Source organism: Canis lupus, chromosome 33, assembly GCF_011100685.1.
Source record: "Canis lupus familiaris isolate Mischka breed German Shepherd chromosome 33, alternate assembly UU_Cfam_GSD_1.0, whole genome shotgun sequence".
NCBI classification, from domain to species: domain Eukaryota; kingdom Metazoa; phylum Chordata; class Mammalia; order Carnivora; family Canidae; genus Canis; species Canis lupus.
In genome coordinates this window covers 6,335,810-6,361,261 of record NC_049254.1, presented here as the reverse complement: position 1 = coordinate 6,361,261, position 25,452 = coordinate 6,335,810, and the positions used below count along the sequence as shown (strand labels likewise).

At 37.4% G+C, this 25,452-nt stretch overlaps 1 long non-coding RNA gene across 7 annotated transcripts in view; it reads left to right on the top strand.

Moving 5' to 3' along the window:
* LOC106558158 overlaps nucleotides 1–25,452 on the top strand; it is a 287,505-nt gene that overhangs the window by 242,199 nt on the left and 19,854 nt on the right. For all 7 annotated transcript variants that reach the window (XR_005383193.1, XR_005383197.1, XR_005383194.1 and 4 more), the window contains one exon: nucleotides 16,417–16,512. This is a non-coding gene — a long non-coding RNA (uncharacterized LOC106558158). The remainder of the gene's footprint in view (nucleotides 1–16,416; nucleotides 16,513–25,452) is intronic.

Genomic DNA, 25,452 nt, shown 5'->3' with positions numbered 1-25,452 from the left:
AGCCGCCCCCGAGCCCCCCGAGCTGCTCCCCTCCGCAGCCCCCTCCGCGGAGCCGCCCCCGAGCCCCCCCAGCTGCTCCCGCCCGCAGCCCCCTCCGCGGAGCCGCCCTGAGCCCCCCGAGCTGCTCCCCCCCGCAGCCCCCTCCGCGGAGCCGCCCCCGAGCCCCCCGAGCTGCTCCCCCCCCGCAGCCCCCTCCGCGGAGCCCCCCCGAGCCCCCCGAGCTGCTCCGGGTCCCCCGTGCGCGCTGCAGCCCTTAGGGAGCTCGGCGCACTCCCCGGGGCACAGGTGCCTGTTACTGTCCCTGGGAGCCCGCGGGCCTCCCCGCCCTCCGGGTCCTGCTCCACCTCCCTGGAGCCCCTTTCCCCCGGGAAGGTCGGTGCAGCTCCTGCGTCTCCGGGACGGGGCTCTCCTGTCCTGGGGACCCTCGCCCCGGCCTCAGCCCGGCTCCTCGCGGCCCCTCCCCCTCGGAGGCCTTTGGTGTCTTTACTTCTTTTCCCCCGTCTTCCTACCTTGATAGAAGCGCGACCTCTTCTCACTGTAGCATTCCAGCTGGTCTCTCTTTAATTCTCAGGCCGAATTGATAGATTTTCAGGATGATTTGAAGGTTTTCTAGGTAATTTGGTGGAGACAGGTGATTTGGGGACCCTCCTCTCCCGCCATCTTGCTCCTCCCCCCCCCCAACATCTGATTTAATATTCATTAATATTAAATACCAGTTCGTAGAGGTGGAGTTATTGCATCATCAACTCTTTTGTCTTTTTTCTCAAAGTTTTAATTTTGGTTATTAGAATTAGAAAAGACTTATAAACAGAGTACCATGAAGTTACATTTTCTCCCAGATTTAGAATCCAAAGTGGAGGATGCAGAGGATGAAATTTGTATGGAATCAAAATTAATCCTGCATCTCTTAGGAAGGTACACATTAAAGATCAACATAGCATTCCTCAAGTAGTCCACTGCAGCTCATTTTTTTTTTCTTCAGCATTGGAATAGGTCATTTATATTTGGAGCAAGCACCAGGTAAAGCAGTTGACTTGTATTTAGGTTGTATTAAAAACTATGTTTTTAAATGTGTGCATTTTTACACAATCTAGTTCTAGTAAGGATGTATACTAAATATGTAAGAATATACATTTTTCCGTATTCTTAACCTAGTTAAGAGAGATACCCTGTGAGAGATGCTCTGGAACTGAGATCAACAGAGGAAATAGTATAGTCCAGACTCTCATATCATGCTCAGACTATAACATTATTATTAAGTGGAAGAATGGATGGAATTGAGGAATTTGGATTTGGGTTGCATTTTTTGGTCTCGTTTTGGTTTCTTATAGAGCCTGTATTGTAGTGCTTATATGGTAAATTTGCGGAAGTTAAATACTTAAAAATATAGCTTCACCATAAAATTGGTAAAATTGTCACAATAGTTTAGGAGTATAAAAATGTCTTTGATGTTTAGTATATGCTATTGGTATCCAGCAACACTAACAGAATATATGTCTATATGTTAGAAATTGGCTTGAGATACTTACCTATGACCTACTTCTCCAACATATCTTGCCAGCTTCCTCTCATCCTTAAGCTCCATATTTGCCAAATGACTTTGTGCAGTTGCCCAAAAGACCATGGCTTTTCTGGCCCCAAGTGCCTTTGTATATGCTGTTTCTGCTACTCAGGACTTGGCAATATCCTAATTCTGCTTCATATTCTTAATACCCCAAGCCCACCTGGAGAAATGCTCCTCATCTTTTTAAAACTCAAACAAGCATTGCCTCCTCAGTGAAATTTTCCCTGATTCTGTATTATCATTACATGTAATACATGCTTCAATTAGTATATTTTTTGCCACATTTACTTGTATGTTCTGTTTCTTCTATTAGATCATCCATTTAAAAGCAGTGTTTGTAATATATGACTTTGTATCCTCTGCATTAACATGAACATATGATCCAGTCCATATATGATTATTCAATGAATGAGTAATTCATAGTTATTTATTCTTGTGGTGTTAGGTACAAAAAAAAGACAGAAGAGGCTGATTCAGTGTGGGTTATTCAAATACCTTTTTTCTCAGTTTCTCAGTTACGTTGTCTCTTGCGTTTCTTTTACACCCCAAATGCAAGCCTGGCTATAATACCCATAGGAGCTGATGTCTGTAAAAGAGAAAAACTATCATATGCTTTCCAAGAACATTCCCTAAAGACTTTTTGGTGTTTCTGCTGCAAATCCTGTATACTTTGGCTATGCCAGTGGCCTCGCATTTATCTTACCTATCAGGTGTAACACACACTTTAACTCACAATTCAGTGAAAAGCTAATTTCCCACTCAAACTGGGATGTAAGCTTAGTACCAGGAGGGAATCTAGAAGGAGGGAAGAAGTTCTGTTGTCTCCTAAAGTCACAGGAAGGTGAAGCAGACTCCATGAACCTACTAAATTTTAAAGGTAGAACATTGTATGATGAGGGAACATGTCCTTCCCTTCCCCACATCTAACCCTACCCTACATCCTCTGATATTTCTCATCAGTTTATGAGCTAGTGATTGTAAAGTTAATATATTAGAGATGGGTTAATTTATTCCTAGGCATTTCTATAAGTCTTTGAAATTGCAGTCGCTGTTTTTATTCACTTGAATTTTTTAAAAAGTAAATGCTGCTAAAATAAGAATGTACATGTAACTAGTATTGAAAGAGCCTACTTTAATTGTAAGAATATCCTAGTTGGGAATGGTTTCAGAAATAATATTCTTCAAAAGAATCCTACTCTTTAGAGCCTCTTTTGACATATAAGGAAAAGCAGCCAGCCTGAAAAGATGTTATGACTTTCCTCAGGGTCACCTAGCCATCATTTAATTCCTGGACTTCAACCAGCTTTTTGGAGCTTCATATAATGTTCTCTATTTTAAAAGGTGATGAAATTTAGGGTGAGATTGAAGTAAATACCAATAATTTAGTGTAATAGAGGATTATTTAAAATAATTTTGGGCTGCAAATTAGGAAGGATAGACATTCTCTTCAAAGAATATGTGTATAAATAAAGTTGACTAAAGTTAGAAATGATACTGGTGTGTAGCCAAAGGAAAATTACTATCAAATGTACAGTGGTGTAAGTGAAATAAATGAATAGAGTTAAGATGGCTAGGTCTTTAAATGGCAGCGCCAGTTACAGTTTTTTATAACTTTTTATTAACTCATTAATTATTGAATAGTATATAAAGAGAAATGGCCAAGAATAAAAATAGATGAAAGTAATCTTCTCATGAAGATATTAATTTTTCCCAGGAAATAACCATTCTTGCTAACACACAGAAATTCTTTATATGTGTAAGTCATGTGGAATCTCTCTACCCTAGATCTTAAAATCCTAGACTACATGGATGATTATAATTTAGGGCCATGAGGTTTTATTCCCTTGTCTTTTATAGAATTTTATCCTAAAGTTTCCAACCAAGTCAGATATGTCTTAGTAATTGTGTTATAACCAAGGAGAGTACTCTGTTGATTCTGTTCCTAATAGCTTGACTTACCAAATAAAACCTGACCAAGAGAAATAGTTCATGTCTGAAAAATGTATACAAAAACATTAAATGTATTGATTTCTGGGACGCCTGGGTGGCTCAGTTGCTAAGCGTCTGCCTTTGGCTCAGGGTGTGATCCCAGGTTCCTGGGATGGAGTCCCGCATCAGGCTCCCTGCAGGGAGCCTGTTTCTCCCTCTGCCTGTGTCTCTGCCTCTCTCTGTTGGTCTCTTACGAATATATAAATGAAATCTTTACAAAAAATAAATGTATTGATTTCTTCTAAAAGTATGTGTAAACTGGACATAGGTTAAAATTATCGGTGGATATTTTTTTTAGATGGTCCAGTCTGAGAAAAAAAATTGATGACCAGAAGTCTTTTGAGTGCCTTTTATACCCTTCTCAAACACCTCATGCTGCCCCCAGGATTTCTTGAAGTTTGAATTACAGAACCTTACTGGAGCCTGACTTCCTCCTGCACTAATCCTCTTCAGGCCTTCCACATCCCACATTAAACTCTACTTCCTTGTATCTCATCTACTTAAAGCTCTGATGATAAAATAAAAATTATTCTTGATTAATGTATTATCTTCTCATGTAATTATTATGTAAATGCTCACTTAAGCAAAGTTTCATGGAGGTACAGTTCCAAAGCAGTATAGGCAATGGCACTGATATATGACAAACCAGAGAGGATATGATATATTTGGGATATCAGTTGCTCTTACATTAAACTCCATAGGGAAATCCCTACCTGAAAACTTTTATGTTGTATTAGTTAGTTTCTCCAGAGAAATAGAACCAATTGAATATATATTTATAATAACATTTATTATAAGGATTGGTTCATGGAATTATGGAGGCTGGGAAGCCCCAAGATCTGCAGACAGCAAGGTAAAGGCTGAAGACCCAGATACAGTGGTAGATAGTACTGGTCTGGAAGCCGGGAGACTCAAGACCCTAGAAGAACTGAGTTTTTGTTTGAAAGCAGAAAAAGACCTATGTCCCAGATCAAGTAGTCAGAAAGGAAGAGTACCTTCTTATTCAGCCTTTTTGTACTATTCAGATCTTCAGTTGATCACATTAGGTCTACTCACATTAAGATCAATCTACTCTATCCAGTCTACTGAGTCAAACAAATATTAATCCCTTTAGGAATAGCTTCACAGAGACACCCAGAATAATGTTTGATCAGGTGTCTGGGCACTTTGTGGCCCAGCCAAGTTGACATATAAAATTAATCACAGGTGGACAATGAATAGTTTTATCTGCAAGATTCTAGAGAGCAGACTGAGAAAAATGGACAAAATTCATGGGCTTATTATAGGAAGAAGTTTCTAACAGGTACAATTATGAAAAAGAATGACTGTTTTGTTAGAGAGCTTCCAGATCTTCAGGCTGAAGCTGGTCGGTAATGGATTCGTCAGAAGGAGTTCCTGCTTCGAGTGAAGGTTGGACTACATCCCCCTCTCCGCCACCTCCAAGATGTTTCTACTGCAAAGATCTGTAATATGCTCAGTATTTAGGGGCCAGTCTTATTTTCCTATAATGTGAGCCAACCCTCTGTTCTCTATATTATAGCCAGAAAGACCTCTTCAAAATACTTATCTGATTCTGTAGTCAATTTGTTAAGGAAGTTCTTCCAGAAATGGATAAGGGAGTACAAAGGAGGAGTCAAGCCTAGTCCCAACCCCAGCCTTTCTCCAGTGTAGAGTAAAATAAAAACTACATCCTAGAGATGATCCCATAAGCTGTGAAGTGTCCCAACAGCTGATCTCTCCCAGGTACTCCCTGCTCCCTGCAGCTGTGCGCAGAGCAGCTTCAGTCACCCCAAAACAGACCCCTGAAGCATGGTGCTGGAGTAAGCCATTAGGAGCACAGTACAGACTAGCTGAGGCATGGACGTACAGAAAGCAACCATAAGAGGGTTCTGAGGTGATCTAGGCAGATAACTGACAATGTTCCTATCATGTTTCATTTTGGTTTGTAATGATATGTGACCCCAAATGCCAGTCATGCTAGGGTTAAGAAACCCTGAGGATGACATGAATAAATCAATTAATGAAATGATCAACCTCTCAAAATCTTGTAACAAAAACAATTCCTATATTTCATTTTATAGGAAAAACATTTTTTTCCAACATATCAGGCAGATTATATGAATAATTCGTTTATTCTTGAAATAAATATAAACTAGGTCCTGCACCATAAGAAACTTCTATGTTGCTAAGTTTTTTGTTTTTTGTTTTCTAACTACCTGACAGTTGAAAAAACTTGGGAGGTGGGGGAAATGGGCTTCCACTCAGTTCTACGTTTTTCAGGAACAAACCAGTGAGAGTGAGATTGACGTCTTGCTGACTGTTTAACAGCCAACATTGCCACCTGCTACCTTGAAGCAACAAGCAGTCTGTTGGCACCCTTGTGCTTGATGAGAAAACCAAGGGATGATGAATAGCCAGTCCCCAAAATCAAACAGGGCGCGCAGCAGTAGCTGGCACAAGATGAAGTGCTTGCTAAGGAAATAGAATGGCGAGTTGAAACTCCCAGACCATTGATCAAACTTGTTTGTAGCCAACAATCAGTGTTTTGCTTTTGGCTGCTAAAATCTCACTACCCTTCCTGGTTCAAAAGGAAGCCAAGGACCCTTCATCTGTTTATACAGACCATGTGTAACTACAAACAGAACTGCACAAAGTTATTCCTTTGGAGCCCAGGCATCCATGTACTTCCCCTGTATATAAGCCAAAAAATGAATGTGTTCACTGTTTTTTATTGCCCTGTGGGATCTTGCTACAGATTTACTAGTGGTATGACTTAACCTATATTTCCAACCTTCAAATGGAAGAAAGTTTAAAACCAGTAGTTCCTTTTATTGTTCATAGAAACTGGGACTTTCTTTGACCCCATTTATGAATATTGAAAGACCTCTCCATGGACTTCTCCATTTCACTTTATAAACTAAACTAAAATAGTTGATTAACCTATGGAGTAAGTAGCCACACCTAGTAAAGTGCACCTTACTGTTAAACAGCATCCATAGTGTTATATAAAAACAAACTAATATCAGTAAGGAAAAATACGTCTCCATTATAACTCTTTCCATGAAAGTCTCAAGATCAAGGCTGTGGACTCAGAAGAGTTTGAAAACACCCATTAATACACGGAGTTTTGCATCATTTTCACAATGCCATCTGGCCCTTTTAAATGATTGATCTTTCCTTCTGTGCTGAATCTTCAGGTTTACATACTTCTTTTATTGCATTATCATACTGTTTTATTATTTATTATTAATCAAAAGACATTTTCTAGATGTTTAGATCTTGAAGGCGATGCTTTCTGTCTTATTTACTTAGTTTTAGCCTCTAATGCAGTGCACATATAATTAGTGCTCAGTATACATATATTAGATGAGAGAATTAATGAATGGAAAATATAAAGCAAAAGATAGGAAGAAATGAATCCTTCAGCTCTTTTATTGCCTGTGGACAGAATTCTAAGATGACCGCCAGTGACTCACTCTTATATAATCTTTTCCTCTTTAGAGTGGATGAATCTATGAAGATGATGAGTTATCATTCCTGTGATTATGTTACCTTATATAGCAAAAGGGAGTTCTGAAGATGTAGTTAGGATGATTAAGTTTACACATTTAAATACTGCAGATTTTGCTTTTAGTTACTAAAAATGTTACAGATGTACTTCCAGTTACTGAGCAGCTGACCTGGGATTAACAAAAGCAGAGATGATTTAGATGGGCTGAATCACATGAGCACTGTAAATTTGAATTTAGAGGTCCGAGATAGATGTCAGAGGCTGAAAGCAGCAGAGATCTGATTTTGCTGACCTTGAATGTGCAACTACCATGTTATAGAGAGGGCCATGTGTCAGGGAATGGTAAACATCTACTAATCTTAAAGTTATAAGAAACTGTTTTCTGCATGAGGGTTGGAAATTTGCCTCAAGGCCAAGAATAATGTAGACTTCTCATAAATATTTATTGAATGAATCACAGGTTTTTATTTGGGTGGAATTGCTTGATATATATACATATGTGTGTATATATATATTCTGTTGCTATACTATTGCAATTGTGAAGAGTAGGGAAAGTATAAAGTAGGATTGTTTTCCTTGAGGGATTTATATTCTGTTGCTTTTCTTATAAAATAGAAATTAGCACATAGAAAAGGACAAGCTGAACAAACTTTTTTCTTTCCTCTAGTAGACTTTTGAATGCTGTTGAGGGAATACCATAAACATTGGAGTCAGACAAATTTGAGTTTATACCTAGGTGCAGTGACTTACTGCTGTCATTCTATTGAAAACCTCCATTCCTCATCTGTTGGCAGGGATTAATAATATTTACCCTGTAGACTTGTTTCAAGAACTAAAGGCAATATAGAAAGCAAGTGGAGGTGTTTAATAAATAGCAACATCAGTTTTGGACTGACTTTATGACTGCTGGTACTTTATTCCTCATTTTTCTTACCCCCTTAACTAAATAATTCTTTAATGTGGATAGGCATTGATCAATTCCTCTTGGAAATATTTATGTGTATTATTTATGTTTAAAAGATCTATATTTAAAATATATTCTTTATAATAGATACACATAAAAGTTAATTTAGAGTTCAATGTTGAACACAAATCTTAATAAACAATAATAGGTACAGGGTGGAGTAATGGAGGACATATTGAACTAGGGATGTGGAAATATGGATTACACATTCAGCAGCATGACCTTAGGCAAATGATGCTACATTCCTCTGCAGAAGACTCCTATGACTCCCAAAGGCCTTAGAATAAAATCAAAATTCCTACCATAGGTCAAGATGGGCTCCTGCTGTTGGCCCTGAACTCTAGATCTCACTCTGCCCCTAATTTATGCCCTTTCCCAATGGGCAATGTGTTCGTGAGCCTAAATGGATGTGCCCACCTGGAAACCTGTCTACCTTTGAGATCAGATCAAGATAGCTAGAACCCAGATCTGTCCCTGATTCAAACGGACTTGAGTCCATTTCTGAGGAGTACATTATCTTTTACCTTGGGGTGATCTTATATGAGACCACTACCAACCTCACAGGAGGCACTTCCCAAACACCTTCCTTTCTCTGAGTTTGCTAATGTTTTCTCAGCTAGAATACCTTCCCAACTTCCACATTTCCTTGATTTGCCAATCAGAACGAATACTTGTTCCTCAACTAAACATATTTTATGTCTCTGCATTTTATGTTGGCTGTTTGTCAGTCTTCTATCCTAAATTATAAGTGGACGGTAAGCAAGCCTTTCTTGTTCATGTTGTTCTCTACAGTACATATTTCAGGGCCCTGCACCCAGGAAACATCTTGCAAATTAAAGAATTAACATTTCCTGAGCCTCGGTTTCTCACCTCTAAAAAGCAGAGTCCTATAAAGATTATCTCTAAAGTTTGTTCCAGGTTTACTATTTTATAGTGCTTCATATGAAAATCTTATAAGATTTCAGTGACCAGAAAAACAATATTGAAATGCATAATATAATGGAGTCCTAGAAATAATTTAGACCAGGAAAGTAGGAGTCAGTATAGGAATTCTTCCTATGACATCCTGGAAAGATAATTACTCAGCCTACCTTGAAGATCTCCAACAGTAAGGAGCTTACCATCTTATAAGTCAGCATTTTACTTCATTTTCCTTGAAATGTGAATGATCAAAGAATGCTTTTCCTTATATGGAACTTAATGCAAATATTCTATCTGAACCAAACATTTTCAGTTTTGTGTTCCTAGTGTGACATGGCATCCAGACACCTTGTCTTTCTTGTGGTCCTACACTGAGCACATTCCAATCTCTAATTCCACCTTCTAAATGAAGACAGTTAGGAATGCCTGTCTAGCTGCTTTTTTTCATCTGTGAAAACATCCCAGTGTAACAGTTTTGCTATGTTGTTTTTGTTTGTATGAGTCGCACAATACTGGCTCATACTGAGTTTATAGTCCGGTAAACCCTCTAGATTTTGTTCATAGAAATTGCTATTATGGCAGGTGTCTCCTATCCTATGAGATAATCTAGGAAACCAATAATATCTTGTTAGGTTCAGCCCAATATTTCAACCTGTCATAATATTTTTAAAACTTGATTCAGACATCCATCATATTAACCATCCTTCCAGCTTTGTGCTGGCTGCAGATGTGATAAAAAAAAAAGGGGGGGGGGGCTCTCTTGTCTTCATTTAAGTTACTAGTAAAAGTGTTGAACACAAGAGACCTAAGTACAAAACTTTGTAGCATGCCATTAGAACACTGTTTTCCAAATTATAACCTTCTAAAATGCTAGTTTTGTGAGATGCTAAATGGAAAAAAAAAAAAAGGGAAAATTTTCCGTTATCAGATAAGCTTGAGAGACACCACATACTATAAGTCCTTCTTGGGAAGTCTCAGTACATGCTGCACATTATAGACTGAGGAATCTTGTAGTAACAATAAGTCTCATTTGCATTCAGTTAACCTAACATTTCCCAAGCTTATTTGTATAAGGAAATCTGGGTAGTAGTTGGTGTTTTCGTTTGTTTTAACATCCTGCCATGTTCCTGGATCATGGAATACACTTTAAGATATACTCTCTTTCACCCCCAACACATGCTTTCGAATTTTACCATGAAGGACTCAAATTAATAAGTTTGTAGTTCCAAAGATTCATTTTACTCCTTGTGAGCTTTAAAATGAGGCTCTCCACCCCTTATGGTTCACTGGGATTCCTTTAAGATTGTGTGATTACAAATTGTTTTAATATTCTGGTTTATATTACTCTCCCCATAAATTTATTTGTCTTAATCTATCCTGTGCTTTATTTTCTTTTTCTCCAAGTTTCTTCTTTTTTCAGTTCAAAAATAATTTCTCTTGATACGAGAGTTAAAAACAAAACAATAACCAAGAGTTTAGTCTTTTGCTAACGTCACTCTGTCTCACCTAATGGATTTGGCTCTTCGTGTTCTTCTCACTTTGGGTTTTAACATAGATTATATTTCTTGTACTCCATAGTCCATTTTGGACTTTGACTAAGACGGCTTTATGGCACTCTTGTTTTCATTTTGGTTATACACTGTTTATTCTGTCTTTTGTGCATGTCTTTTTAAAATATGATCTCATCCCAGACAGTACCTAAGGCTCTATTTTTTTTTGTTTTAAAAAATATAATCAATGCCTGTATTATCAAAATGCCATTGTTATTGTTCCATTTCTCTGAAGCAATTTTCCCTTTCAGAATCTCTGGCCATGTGGTCATACCTAATTTGTCTTATACTTTTTGAGATGTACTTTCCTGAAGTCCTGGGTAGATGTCTGGCTGTCCCCCAGAAGTCCTTTCCATGGCTTTATTTTTAATTCCAAGAACATTATTCATATTCTCCAAAGTTACTATCCCCCCATTGACTCAATCAAGGTTTTTTTTTTGTTTGTTATTATTACAAAGAATTAAGTTCAAAGTAGCAGTTCCTTTTGCTTATTTCTGGATGAATTGAGACCTGAAATGATAGACAAAGCAATATTGAGTTAGGTAATACTGATTTCTTTATTGAATATATATAGTGGGTGCCTACTATGTGCCAGGCAAAGCTCTTGCTGGAGGATATAGGGCAGAGAGCCAGACTGAGAGAGGATGCAGGAGGGTGTAGTAAACAACAACAACAACAACAAAAATCAAAATAACCTCAGCTAATAACAAGTAACATAGATAAAGTAAAATACCATAACACGGTAGGAAGCTATGGATCAGGAGTGCACTAATTTAAGTTGGATGCTGAGGAAAGGGCTCAGTAAGGAAGTAGCATTTGAGCTGAGCTCTCTCTTGAGAGAGAGCCTATAAAATATTTCTGGATAGAATATCCCACACCGAGGAATAGCGAGTACACTCATCCTACAGAGGAGATACTCGTGGCCTATTCTAGAAAAAGGAAAAAGGCAAAGGGGCTGAGCATATGGAATAGGGGCTGGAGTGGTAGGAAACAAGATACAAAAATCGTCAGGAGATGGAGATGCAAGCAGGTCAGATGGTGTCCCTGCTAGACAAACTAAGTCATGTAGGAATGACTCTGTGAGATTTTAGTCAGGGTGGCAACATGATCTGGTTTATATTTAAAACAAACAAACAAACCTTTAACTCCAGTGTGAGAAACAAGTGTGAGCATGACTGAACAAGATGGAAGTAGAGAGGGACACCTGAGTGGCTCAGCGGTTGAGTACCTGCCTTCAGCCCGGGGTGTGATCTTGGAGTCCTGGGATTGAGTCCCACGTCGGGCTCCCTGCATGGAGCCTGCATCTCCCTCTCCCTGTGTCTCTGCCTCTGTCTCTGTCTCTCTCTCTCACGAATAAATGAATAAAATCTTAAAAAAAAAAAAAAAAAAAGATGGAAGTAGAGACCAACAAGAAAACTATCAGAGCCTTCAAGAATAGGAGGCTCAGGTCCTTCTCACTGCCAGAGTTGTCAGTTTTGTGATCTTAGATATGAATATAATTTTGTCTCCCCTGACTGGACAGTATTTAGCATACTTTCCAAACTAAGTAATTATTTCATCTCTCCCTCTCTCTTTTGTCTCATTAACATGCTCTTCTTTCATCTGGGTCAAGGTTTTTCATATAGTCCATGTTCTTGACATATCATATTACCCCATTACCCCCTCTCTCAGAATTAATTTTTCTTTGAACCAGACTAATAGTCTAGATGTTCCATTTGTGTAAAAAAAATGTTATAAATGATGCTGCTGGAGTTATTCCATGCAGAGGCCCTGAACATTGGCTAAAATATGTTTAAACCATGAGTCATATACCATGTTCTATTCATATTTTATACTTTGGAGAGATTTTCTTGAGTTTTTCAAAATTATTAAAATGTTCCCATTTTAATAGTTGTGTTTTGGATATAAGAAAGGAAAGAAACTAACTGTTATTGAAAGAAGTCTGGGGAAGAAATAACGTATCTGGGTTCATTATTTAAATTAGCTAAGCAGTTTGCTACAGCAAAGTATTTCAAGTGAATCATACAACTTCAATAAAGAAACTGCAGTTGTTAGGCGAAAGAAAATACATGCTTCAGATTAAACACTGCTTTGAACTAACCAAAGCTATTCAGATTTTCTACGGATGCATCAGGACCAGTTAAGGAACAAACATATTTCCAGACTCATGTTCCCATTGCTCCATGTTCCACTATCCATAGGATAACACTAAATTTTAACAAAGATTACAGTTCCTTATGCTTATATGACTCTAGAGAGCAGCTGAAACACAAGCAGGAGCCGTGTTCATTTGCTTTTCTCTGCTGTGTCTGGCTCCAGGATCACAGTATTAGTGAGTCTTGCCTGCAACCAATTGCTTTAATTTCTCACCAGAGATTATTGCTGCTATTGCTAGATGAAGGCAGTGGTAATTTTCCAAACTGCCTGGGATGGTTTTACTGGATGGAATTTCACAGCTATAATGGGGAAGAGAAGAAAGCATTCTCTGCTATTGCCAATAACATTAAAAAAATAACTTTATGTGTCAATAAAATAAGCAATCCTAAGATGGTCCTCTTAATGCTGTATCTATAAAAGAACTAATAGCACTGTATCACCACTGATATTTTTTTTAATGTGCAAAACAGGGATTATGAACTCTTCGGATATGGCCCCAAAGTTTTCCATTACTTACATCAATCCAGTAACAGTATAGTTTAAGAAATAAGAATGTTAGTGTACTATCACAGTTTCTTTCTGAGTGTTCTCTGATATTTCCTGACTCATCTACAACACAACAGTAATAGGATTAAGACTTAGGTTCCATTTCAAGTTCCATTACCAAAAAGCTGTGAGAGCTTTGACAGGTCACATTATCTTTTGGGGACTCAGTTTCCTCATTTAGAAGGAAATCTTGCCACTTGTGACAACATGGATGGAACTTGAGGACATTGTGCTAAGTGAAATGTCAGAGAGACAAGTACTATATGATCTCATTTACATGTGATTGCCAGGGGCTAAGTACGAGGGAAATGAGGAGATATGGTCAAAAGATAGTCTTTCAGCTATAAGATGAAGAAGTTTGGGAGATCTAATGTATAGCAGGGTAACTATACTGAACAATACTGTATTGTATATTTTAGAGTTGCTGAGAGATTAGTTCTTAAGTATTCTTATCACATACACACACAAGAATAACTATGTGAGGTGATGGATGTGTTAGTTAACCTTCTTGTGACAATCATTTCACAATATGCATGTACCAAATCGCCATGTTGTATATCTCAAATTTACACAATGTTATTAGTCAACCCTATTTCAATAAATTAGAAAAAATAAAAATAAATAACATAAAGATGTTGCATTAGAAAATAAGCCCAAATATCCCTTCCATTCTAAAGTTACATTTCCTTTTACCAAGATTTTTTATTAAGACAAAAATATAATAAAAACAGTTTGGGGTATTTTTTTCCTTTTTAATTTTTTTCCTAGCACAGCAGAGCATGAAATGAAAACCTCAGATTCTACTGAACTCCTTTATTTAAAATTAGAATTTGGTCCCTTGTTCCAGGTTTAGCTCTATTTCCTTATCTGACCAAAGTACTCATTGCTTTCCAGCATTCCAGCATGTCACACATCAAAAGGTTTAGTGGGTGTGTGTGGGGTGGGGGGATTATGAACATCTGGAAGAAGGAGCAAAGGATAGATGATTACTTGTAGCTCATACAGGAAAAGTTAGATTTAGATATTCCTCAGTGCCCAACCCTTCAACTGTCATGAACTAACTCTAAAAGAAAGGATGTTGCTTTTGAGTTTAGATTTAGGAAGTGAAGCATAAGTTGACACTTGCGGCAACAGATTTTCCATTATATAATCATTACATATTCAGAATGAAGTCAGCTTCTGAGAGTGGAGCTATGAAATTTATCAATGAGAAGGAAAGAACAAACAAGTGATAGGCAAAAACTTTGTTAACACCTCAGAGTTTGCTGGATTAGCCAATCTATTTATAACATCCTACTTTAATCAACCACAGTCCCCTTTGCCAGGTACTTATATGAATATTTACATTTCAATGTGACAAAGCTTTTGTTAAACTCACAGTATATGTAGGAAGTCATGATTTTCCCCTCATTTCTTAACTGGAAAACAATACCTTATTCAAAAGGTGAAGTGTAGGGGGAATCCCTGGGTGGCTCAGCGGTTAGGCACCTGCCTTCCGCCGGGATCATGATCCTGGAGTCGCGGGATCGAGTCCCACATCGGGCTCCCTAAGTGGAGCCTGCTTCTCCCTCTGCCTGTGTCTCTGCCTCTCTCTCTCTCTCTCTCTCTGTGTGTGTGTGTCTCATGAATAAATAAATACAATCTTAAAAAAAAAAAGGTGAAGTGTAGATAAAATTATTTATGAGTGGTGGGGATGATTGGGAAACAGATTACTTGGATATGGTATTGGTAGGTCTGTGATAAAATGACACTTATAGTCTGTCATATATTTTAATTAATTTTATACTGCAATAGGACAAATAGAAGCAGGACTGATGTTTTAAAGTTTATGTTGGCAATTCACTGTACTCTCATGCTATCTTTTTTTTTTTAAGATTTTATTTATTTATTCATAGAGATGCAGAGAGAGAGAGAGAGGCAGAGACACAGACAGAGGGAGAAGCAGGGTCCATGCAGGGAGCCCGACGTGGGACTCGATCCCAGGTCTCCAGGATCACGTCCTGGGCTGCAGGCGGTGCTAAACCGCTGTGCCACTGGGGCTGCCTTCTCATGCTATATTTTATATGTGAGTAGATTTGTGTGTGTGTACATATATAGCTGGTGGTTAGGCAGAGTCATTGAGATATTAGGTTGGGTTGTGTACAGTTGATTCTCATTATTCGTCAGAGTTATGTTCTATAAAGTAGCCACAAACCCTGACTTCCTGATTACTGAATCATTGTTCCCAGGGGAAATACAATATGAAGTTCTTGCAATCTTCTGGTTACAATATTTTCATCAACCAATCAATACATAAATTTGTTTATTTATTTTTTTCATAAATTTGTTTAATATGTTTCTGTTTTAAAATATTTATTTATCAAGGATTTTATTTATTTATTCATAAGAGACATAGAGAGGCAGAGACACAGGCAGGGAGAGAAGCAGGCTCCCTATGGGGAGCCCAATGTGGGACTCAATCCCCGGACCCCAGGATCACGACTTGAGCCAAAGGCAGACGCTCAACCACTGAGCCACCCAGGGATTGCAAAAAGATCTTATTTAATATGTATTGTTGTTTCATTAACAATGAATTCAGGCCAATGATATTACCATTTATGCCTGGACAGAGATCACCTGACAACATATTCTCCCTATAAAGTACATCGAGGTCTTCTTACACTTTAGGACACTTCAACCTGATGCTCAGAGGTCCTTTTAAACAGCAAATCACCAACAAAAAACACAAAATTATAATAAGTGTGACACTGAATAGACCACAAAGAAGGCCCTTGTTTATAGTAAGAGAACTGAAATAAGAAGACAGGGAACTGAAATAAGAAGACAGTGTTGCCTTGTTCAGTCTTAGCTGGGAATGTATATCACTAGGCACATCCTCCAGTGACTGTTGGTATAGGGTTTACAAATAAATATTAGTGAGTACACAGATTTGCAAATGCAGAGTCTGTGAATAATGGAGATTGACTGTACACGCATGCATTTCTATGTAAGTCAGAATCACTGAGATACTAGGTAAGAATAGCTCAGAGCCTATTTGGGTATAGAGAGCAAAGAGGGCCCAGCCCCACCTTGTGACATTACTTCCTTGATCTTAATCAAGCCAAACTGATGCCCTTTGAATATGTGCTTATTCTGTTATCTTTTGATGCCTAACAAATCACCCAAAAGTTAATAGCTCAAATAACATCAATACTTTTTTTGCTCACAAATGTAGATTTTTGCAGGATTTGACAGGAATAACTCATCTTTGGTCCACAAGGCATCTACTGGAACTTGAAAGACCCACTGTTAAGACGACTCATTATGACTGGTAAGTTGGCACTGACTTGCACCTGGAACTTTGTAGAGATATGCGCCAGAGCCCTTGGTTTATCTTCCTGTGGGCTCTTCCATGAGTTGATTGGGCTTCCTCACTGCATGTATACTAAGAGACAGGAAATGGAAGTTACCAATTTTTTTGTGGTCTGGAGCTGGAAAATTGCACACTATGACTACTGACATACTCTATTGCTCAAGTGATCACAGAGCTCTGATTTAAGGGTAATGGACACAGGCCCCTTGAGAAGACAGTGTCAAGAAAATGTTGGGACTTGTTTTAAAACCACCACAATGTCATTGATATTACCATGAAGCCTAAATAACTTGCCATTCTACCCTACTGGCTATGATAATATTAATTCCTTATGACCATTTGAGTATTATCTTTCCCTTAATTATTTTCCTAGATCTGCTTGTTATTATAATTTATATAGCACATACCCAAATATCAAGTTGACTGGATGTAAGCCTTGTAACAAGCCACCCCATCTCTCAAAAGTCATGGTGGATTTAGAAATACCTCCAACTTGGCTAGAGACAGATATTAGACTCTAATTCAATGCAGACAGGCTGCTTTTCTACAGAAATGTTGAAAAGGAAATCACTATGTCCTATCCTCTCACTACGGGACATATGAATTTAATGAAGGTTGCTGACATGCTCAAGTTCCAGATGAGTTACATAACCACAACCTATCCCCTTTAAAAATTTAGCCTTTGATATAAAGTTCCAGGCTACTCTAGAGTAAGGGGGAAAAATAGGAGGTTGATATGAACTCCAGTGAGAAAAGGCTTTGAGGTTTGAGGGAAATTAACTGAGAATAAGAAGTTCAAGATTGGAGGGTATTAGCGGATGAATAAATTACAGAAGGAAAGAGAATCAGGGAAACAGAGGAAAAGCTGATAAGAACTTAAAATAGAAAAGGGAGGGATCCCTGGGTGGCGCAGCGGTTTGGCGCCTGCCTTTGGCCCAGGGCGCGATCCTGGAGACCCGGGATCGAATCCCACGTCGGGCTCCCGGTGCATGGAGCCTGCTTCTCCCTCTGCCTATGTCTCTGCCTCTTTCTCTCTCTGTGACTATCATAAATAAATAAAACTTAAAAAAAAAATAGAAAAGGGAGATAAGAAGAGAGAGAAACAAACATTGAGAACATTAAAAAAGTTTTAAGAATATTATTCAATTCTTGAAGATAATCTCATTATGCATTATTACAACTTTTCTTATGGATGAGCACACTGAAATAAAGTTAAATAATTTACGGAAAATTATTTAAATTGACAAATGCTAGAATCCCAAGCTTAAGAAGGTACAGATACAAAAAGTCCATGAAGCTTGGTCTCTTCTTTGGAAAAGAAATCTCTTGTTCAGTTTTATATAGTAGGGGAATAATATACACAGGTATTGAGTAGCAGAGATCTGTTTAGGATTAGTTTAGAGATTTGCCCCTTCACTGTGGTCTTTAATAAGGCATGCTTCTGATCAGGGAAATATCTTGTGGTTTAATTTTATTTAGAAAATGTTAAAATAAAAAAAAAAAAAACTAAAAAGGACTCTTAAATGAACTAATGTATGCACCAGAAATGTGGAAATGAAGGAGTGTTATTTACTATATTATTTTTTTAACTAACACTCCTCATGTGTTAAACTATTAGTACGCATGATAGATGCTCTCCCAAGGCATTCTGTGACCCACGAGAGGAAACGAGAAAGAGAACTAGATGAAAAATAGAAATTAGTCTCGTTACCCTCTAGTTAGACAAACAAGAGGTCCCTACTTTTCTAATGTCCATCATGGTAACTACTGTGAAAGTGTTCGAAGTTGACAGAGGCAGGTTGGTGGTGGAAGCAAAATTTTAGGAAGAGCTCTAGGGATATAATCACTAGCTGAGAACGATTTGAATTTAAAGAAGAGTGAAGGGATCTTGAAAGCAGGTCTAGAAAATAGGAAGACTTGGAAGTTATGCTTGAGTTCAAGTCCGAGCCCATGGTTATCTGAGTCTACCTCAGTTGATTACTTGAGTCTCAGTTTTTTCTCATGTAGATGTTGGCATTTATATATGCCTCACAGGGCTTGAGGGGAAGATTAAGTGACATAATATTTGTAAAGCACCTGGCACCTAAGCCCTGATCAGATTTTGTTTTACTTTAAAAACATATCTAGGATGATTAACGCTGGCTTCTGAATAACACATTTCCTGTTTCAGAGGCTTCCTCTCTATAGCTGAACTAGTTTCAATAGGAAACATTGATTTTCTTCTCAAATTTACAGCTTCCATGTGTGTTGGTCATTATTAAGTGTGTGTGCATTGGGTATACCATTTATAGTTTTCTCCCTGAGGTTTTTGTTAGGCGAGTTGAAATGCCACAGAATTAAAAAACAGATGTTGTATACTTGAAAAACGTGGCAACATTCTCATTCTTCTCTCATGTTGGACTGTCTTCTCTTTTGTTTACATAAGGAAATGCGTAAGCAAATTATAAAGGGGAATGCTTTGGAGTTAGTTTCTGCACAATGGATTCTTTGGGTACATGGACATCTGTGATGTAAAATCTCCTGGCTTTGTTTCAGAGAAAATATTATTGTTTAAAGCCTGTCATTCAGAATGCAATTTAAAAATGTATTTTCAACAGCTATAGAATTATAGGCAGATTCTGAACAGAGAAATATAAAACAGACATGTGATGCTCATCCTTTTCACGCAACTTTAAGAATCACTTAATAGATAAGTCTAGAAGTAAAGTATTGCGCATGCATCTTCGTTTCATATCTTTTGCTTTTGAGCAGTTCTTTCTCTGACTCATAGCCTATTTATTATTACTTATTACTCTAAATTTCCTTCTAATATCTTTCATTTTTAAATTATGAAAGCAAGTGTCCAGTATTTTCCTTAAAGCAGGAATTGTTACATTTAATCATTTGTTTAACAAATAATTACCAGAGGCCAACTATGTGCTTGGTACTCTGTCAAGTCCAATAAGATTTTATTTATTTATTTGAGAGAGAGCGAGAGAGCACACACATGTACGTGTGTGTATGTTGGGGGGTGCTGGGTGGGCAGAGGAAAAGGGATAAGCAGATTCCCTGCTGAGCAGGGAGCCCGACAAAGTGGGGCTTAATCCCAGAACCCTGGGATCATGACCTGAGCCAAAGGCAGTTGTTTACCTGATTGAGCCACCTAAGCACACCAATTTCTTTGACTATAATGGTGAGGAAAACCAATAAGGTCTCTACCTACGAGGAACTTAAAAATGTTGGTAGAAATAGAAATTATTGAAATAATTTCCAGATGTAACTACATCTGTAATGTGATATAAGTAATAATTGCAGAGTACTCTTGAGAGCATAGCAAAGGGAAGTGATCTAGTGACTTGTGAAACAGCTCTGAGTGGAGATGTGAAAGATGAATGCAAGTTAGTTGAGGAGAGGACAGAAGGATAGTCTAGACAGAGGCATTGACATAAAGGTATCACCATTTTCAGGAACAGAATACCTAACATGAAGCTAGAACTGTAGGGCTGTGTTAAGGATTGAATCTTTACCCAGAAAACTAAAAGAAACTTTGGAAGAATTTTAAAAAGGGAATGAAACGAAAAGACTTGGATTTGTTATTTTTATTTTTTTTAAAGATTTTTTTTTTAATATATTTATTCATGAGAGACACAGAGACAGAGGCAGCGGGAGAAGCAGGCTTGCTGCGGGGAGCCCAATACGGGACTGGATCCCATCACCAGGATCAGGCCCTGAGCCAAAGGTAGACGTCCAACCACCGAGCCACCCAGGTGTCCCAAGATGTGGATTTTTTTAAGATCAGTGTTTCCAGGGCAGTAGAGGAGGAGAGTAAAAGAAAATGGAGGAAAATCAGAATGAAATAAGGAGGGATTTCAGTTAGTGGTGAAGGGGGATAAATAGGCAGATCGAAGACCAAGGAGGGAAGAGAGTGTTTGTTTTATTTATTTTTTCCCTATTGTTTTTCTTAATCCACATAGTCCACTGCCTTTTTCTTTCCTACCAGAGGCAAGCATCCAAATGGTTTAATGTGTGTCTTTTTGCTTCTTTATGGTATTGCAAAATATGAGATATTGCTTTGTAAGTATATATTCTTTTTTTTTTTTTTTTTTGTAAGTATATATTCTTAATTTATGTAATATTGTATTTTGGATTTTGCTTATTTTGAGATTAAATTCTGTTGCTGCATGTATCTAACCATTATTTTACTTTCTGCCTAGTTCTTAATGGTATACTTCCACTTTCCCACTGAAAGTCATGTAGGTTGCCTTCAGCTTTCTACCACACTCATAAAGTTGCAAAGAATATCCAGGTACACATTCACTTGTGGCCTATGTGAGATTCTGGGGAGAGCTTACAAGCCTTCTACTAATAATAAATTGGAGTATTTCTTTATGAGTTGTTAGCCTCTTGTATTTTCTCTTTCAAAAAATTACCTGTTTGTCTTTTATTCATTTTTCCCTGGGATTGATGTGTTTTTCTTATTGATTGACTAGTGTTTCCTGTGTTGCCTGGATATCAATCATCTGTTCTCATTTTTGTTACCTGTCTCTTCACTAAGTTTCATCATTAAATGAATATCTTTTTTGAATGTAATTTATAAATGTTTTAGGGAAGAGTTTTGGGAAATGGCATAGTTAACAATGCCCTGTATTGCCAAGAGATTAAGGAAGGAGGGGGCTCAACTGATCAGATAGGATGAGATATAGTGGTGCAGGCAAAGGTCAGTCAGATTGAATCTCAGCTTTGTATCATGTTAAATAAGAATATTAATATCAGTGCTATTTGTATCTATGAGGAACAAAAAATAATTTTGTAAGCTAAAAAGATTTTCATAAACATTTGTAGGTTTTATGATAATTACTTTAATATATGATCTGGATCTACTAATGGTCTTCAGATGATATAAAGGCTGGGTTAAATATATTTTATTTTTAAGGCTGGGTTAAATTTAAATGCTACAAAACACAGAGTTTATGTGCGCTTTTATTTAATATTCAACTCTGCATGAAGTAGTACCTCAAAATTAAATTTGAAATATATTCCCAGTAACAGTATTAACTAGATAATTTTGGAGAATATATGTAGTATTAAGTTATAGAACACAGAATCTGGGTTCTTGCTCAGAAATCTGAAATTTACAGAATGACAACAATTTGCAGCACTAGATTTATTTCTGGAAGATATATTTCTGAAAGCAATTGCTTTTATAAATTAATTTTTTAAAATAAATTGTAACTTGTTAATTTGAAAGAATGAAATTTGAAAATTCTTCTATAACTTGAGTAACCAACAATGTTGTCTACTTAATAAACCCAGACTTTTATAAGTCAAACCCAATACTGCATACATTATGTTCCTGAAAAAAAAATCTTTATATTTTTATACTGTAAAACCAGAGTAATATTTTACAAAGTGTATTCTGCGAAATACATTTTCTAAACTACTTTGATAAGACCTGTATTGCAAATTTTCCATGATCAAACAAGTCTAAAAAACATATATACTTCTGTTGTTGTTTTGCTAAGAACGACATTATTGAGACAAATTATAATTTCTTTTATTATTCAAGTATAATTAACATAGTGTTATATTAGTTTTAAGTGTACAATATGATGATTCAACAATTCTCAACATTTCTCAGTGCTCATCAAGATAAGTGTACTCTTAATCCTCTTTACCTATTTTACCTATTGCCCTCACTTACCTCCCCTCCAGCAACCACCAGTTTGTTCTCTGTATTTAAAAGTCTATTGGTTTTATTTTTTTGTTGTTTGTTCCTTTTTTTGTTTCTTAAATTCCACCAGAGAGTGAAATCATATGGTATTTGTCTCCAACTGACTTATTTCACTTAGCGGTGTACCCTCTAGGTTCATCCATGTTGTTGCAAATGGCAAGATCTCATTCTTTTTTATGGCTAAGTTATATTTAAATTTTATATATATTACAATATATAAATATTACATATATGTATTATAAAATAAATATATATTTTATATAATATATTTTAATTATAATTTACAATTATAAATTATATATTATAATATATAAAATATATTGCCTATTGTAAATAATGCTGCAATAAGCATAGGGTTGCATATTATCTTTTTGAATTAGTGTTTCTGATTTTTCTGGGTAAATACCCATTAGTGGAATTACTGGATCATATAGTAATTCTATTTTTAATGTTTTGAGGAACCTCTATACTATTTTCCACAGTGGCTGCAGCAGTTTTGCACTCCTACTAACAGTGCACAAGGGTTCCTTTTTCTCCACATCCTCGTCATCACTTATGTCTTGTGTTTTTGTTAATTTCAATCTCTGCTAGTATTTTCTACCTCTTTATGCATATTATTCACCTTTTCCACTATATCCTTTAACATATTAAAGAATTATTTTTTAAAGTCCTTATCTGATAGCTCCAGCAGCCAAGCCATCTTTGTGTTGGATTCTGTTGACCATTTTATTGCTTAAAGAGGAAACCTAATTTCTGTGCTTGTTTATCTCTCAATTTTTAATTGAACGCTGAACGTTGTAAAAATAAAGAGTAGAACCTGAGGTAAGTTATATTTGTGCCAGGAAATAAGAAAGCATCTTCTCTGTCATGCCTTTAGGGTTAGGACTGAATAAATCTAAAAAGTAATTCAGCTGGGCTAGGGTTTTGTTACTATTACAGTCACCTTCGGTGCGGTGTAGGCTTCAAGTCCTCTGGCAATGGACCCAGTCTGCCTTGTGCTTACTGTGAAACTAGAGTTCTAGGGGATCTTTCTCAGTGTTCCTGCTCCAACAACAGCCTTCAATAAGCTCTGCAGGTCTGTGTGATAGAGGGTCTCTCTTCCTGCTCTTATTTCTTGTTACTTTGGTGCAAAGTTCATGGCGTGTTTTCTTGATTCTTCTGTTCTAGTGTTAGTCTTAGGCAGGGTCCTAGTGCCTGAGCTCACCTAGGGGTGAGATTTGCCAGGCTCTCTCTCCCTCCCTCCCTCAGTGGCACACAGCCTCTGCTTCTTATTCTTTGTAAGGGAGAGTCTATAGGCAAGATTTTCTTTCCATCCTCCAACTGGCATTCAAACCCTGCCTCTTATGATGAGGGATCTTGGGTGCAAGTGAGTTCTTTGCTTCTTCTTGCCTGGCAGCAGACGTGTGCTTTATGTCAGTACAGGATTCTGGGAAAGACTGGGTATCCTTCCCTCTATCAAAAGCAGATCTCTTTTGCCTATTATCAGTGAAGGGTGTTAATGGGCATATTTTTGACCCTTCCCCCAGTATCACCTTTCCTGGCATGAGGTGAATGAGATAGTTTCTTGACCCTTCTCCAGAGACCAATTAACTTTTCCCTTGTTTTTTTAAGCAGAATCAAGTTGAAAGTTATGTGAGGTTTTTGCACCTTCCCCTTTTCCAAATAGCTTTTGCTTTCATCAGAAAAGGGTCAAAGATTAGTTTTGTACTTGTCTCCTTATAGAGGGTAATCACAACTTTGTACTCCAGCAGGGCTGGAGTATGGATGAGCTTCTCCAAGGACTCCCGCTTCACCCTCAGACTTTGGAGGACTGCTTGCACCTCTAAGGGTAGCTCTCTCAAGTCCCTTCCTTGCCTTAGTCTTTATGAGCACCTAGCAGAGGCCCCTTTATAAAATTAGCCCTTGTTTGCAGAATCCCCTTGTTTCTAGGATCTCAGAGATTCCCAACTGTCACATCAGCCCACTCATGGCCTTTAAGAATTTGTTAAAATTTTAGTTGTTTATTTTTTACTCACCTTTATGAGTGTTATTTCTCTTATTTTATCCCACAAGTGAAACAGTGTCTCCTGTCTCTAGAGACTTTTTATCGTTGATAATCCAGTTCTTTGTTGCCTGATGACCTTAGCTCTCTAATGTGCAAAAACAAATTTATGATTTTATAGATCCCTTGGCTATTTCTTCAATTCAGGGGCAAAAAAAATATCACCTGATATTCTTGCCCAGCTTCCTACACTTTCTAAGCCACAGTGGAACTCCCAATTTGCTTCCATTTTTCAAATATTTCCATTTTCTATGTTTTACATAGAATGTTAATGTAATGTTAATGTTCTATGTTTTACATAGAATGTTTCCATTTCTTCCATTTTCTATGTTTTACATAGAATTTAAGGGTGTAGGTATTTTCCTTAAAAGATATTTAAGTACTTAAAAGACATTAAGTAACTTAAAAAACATTTCACTGTTTTGTGGCTTGTTTTGTTTCTGTCAAGAAGTCTTCTGTTAGTCATATATTTGCTACTATTCAGATAATGTGCCACTTTATCTGAATGTTTTAGATTTTTTTCATTGAATTATTCAGCAGTTTTATAATAATGCACTTAAATTTGGCTTAATTTGAATTATCTCTCTCTTGAAGTTCACTGAACTTCTGAAAGATGTAGAGTGGGGACTAATCACTTTACTTCAACAGGGATCAAATTTGGTGGATTCTAGATACAATTTGGGTAAAACTAAATTTTTTCTCTGTTAATTGGGCATAGCCCAATTAAGAATGCCCTGTTAACTGGGCAATGCTTTCCAGTGTTTTCAGCTGAGAGTCTATTCACCTGAGACTCTTCTCACTATATCGCCTCCCACAGTGGGTTCTTAATGCAGATTGTTGTCTCTTTGGACCATCAGTATGCCAAACCTCTGCTCTGCTCTTCACAAGTGTTTTTTGTTTTGGCTCTTTTGCCTCTTTCCCTATGAGGCCTCAGAAATCAGCAAATGTCATGAGGGGGAAACTGAGTGCAAAATATTCTTTAAGTATTTAACGTTGTCACTCTAGTGTGAGCCTATAAAGACTGCAAGTTTCTATTCTGTAAGAGTGCCCTTCTGCAGGACAAGGCTCAGATTCTCAATCTCTTGCCCCCATCCAGACTGACATGAGGCCCCATGAGAAAAAGTTGCTAAGGACTGTCAGTTTATCT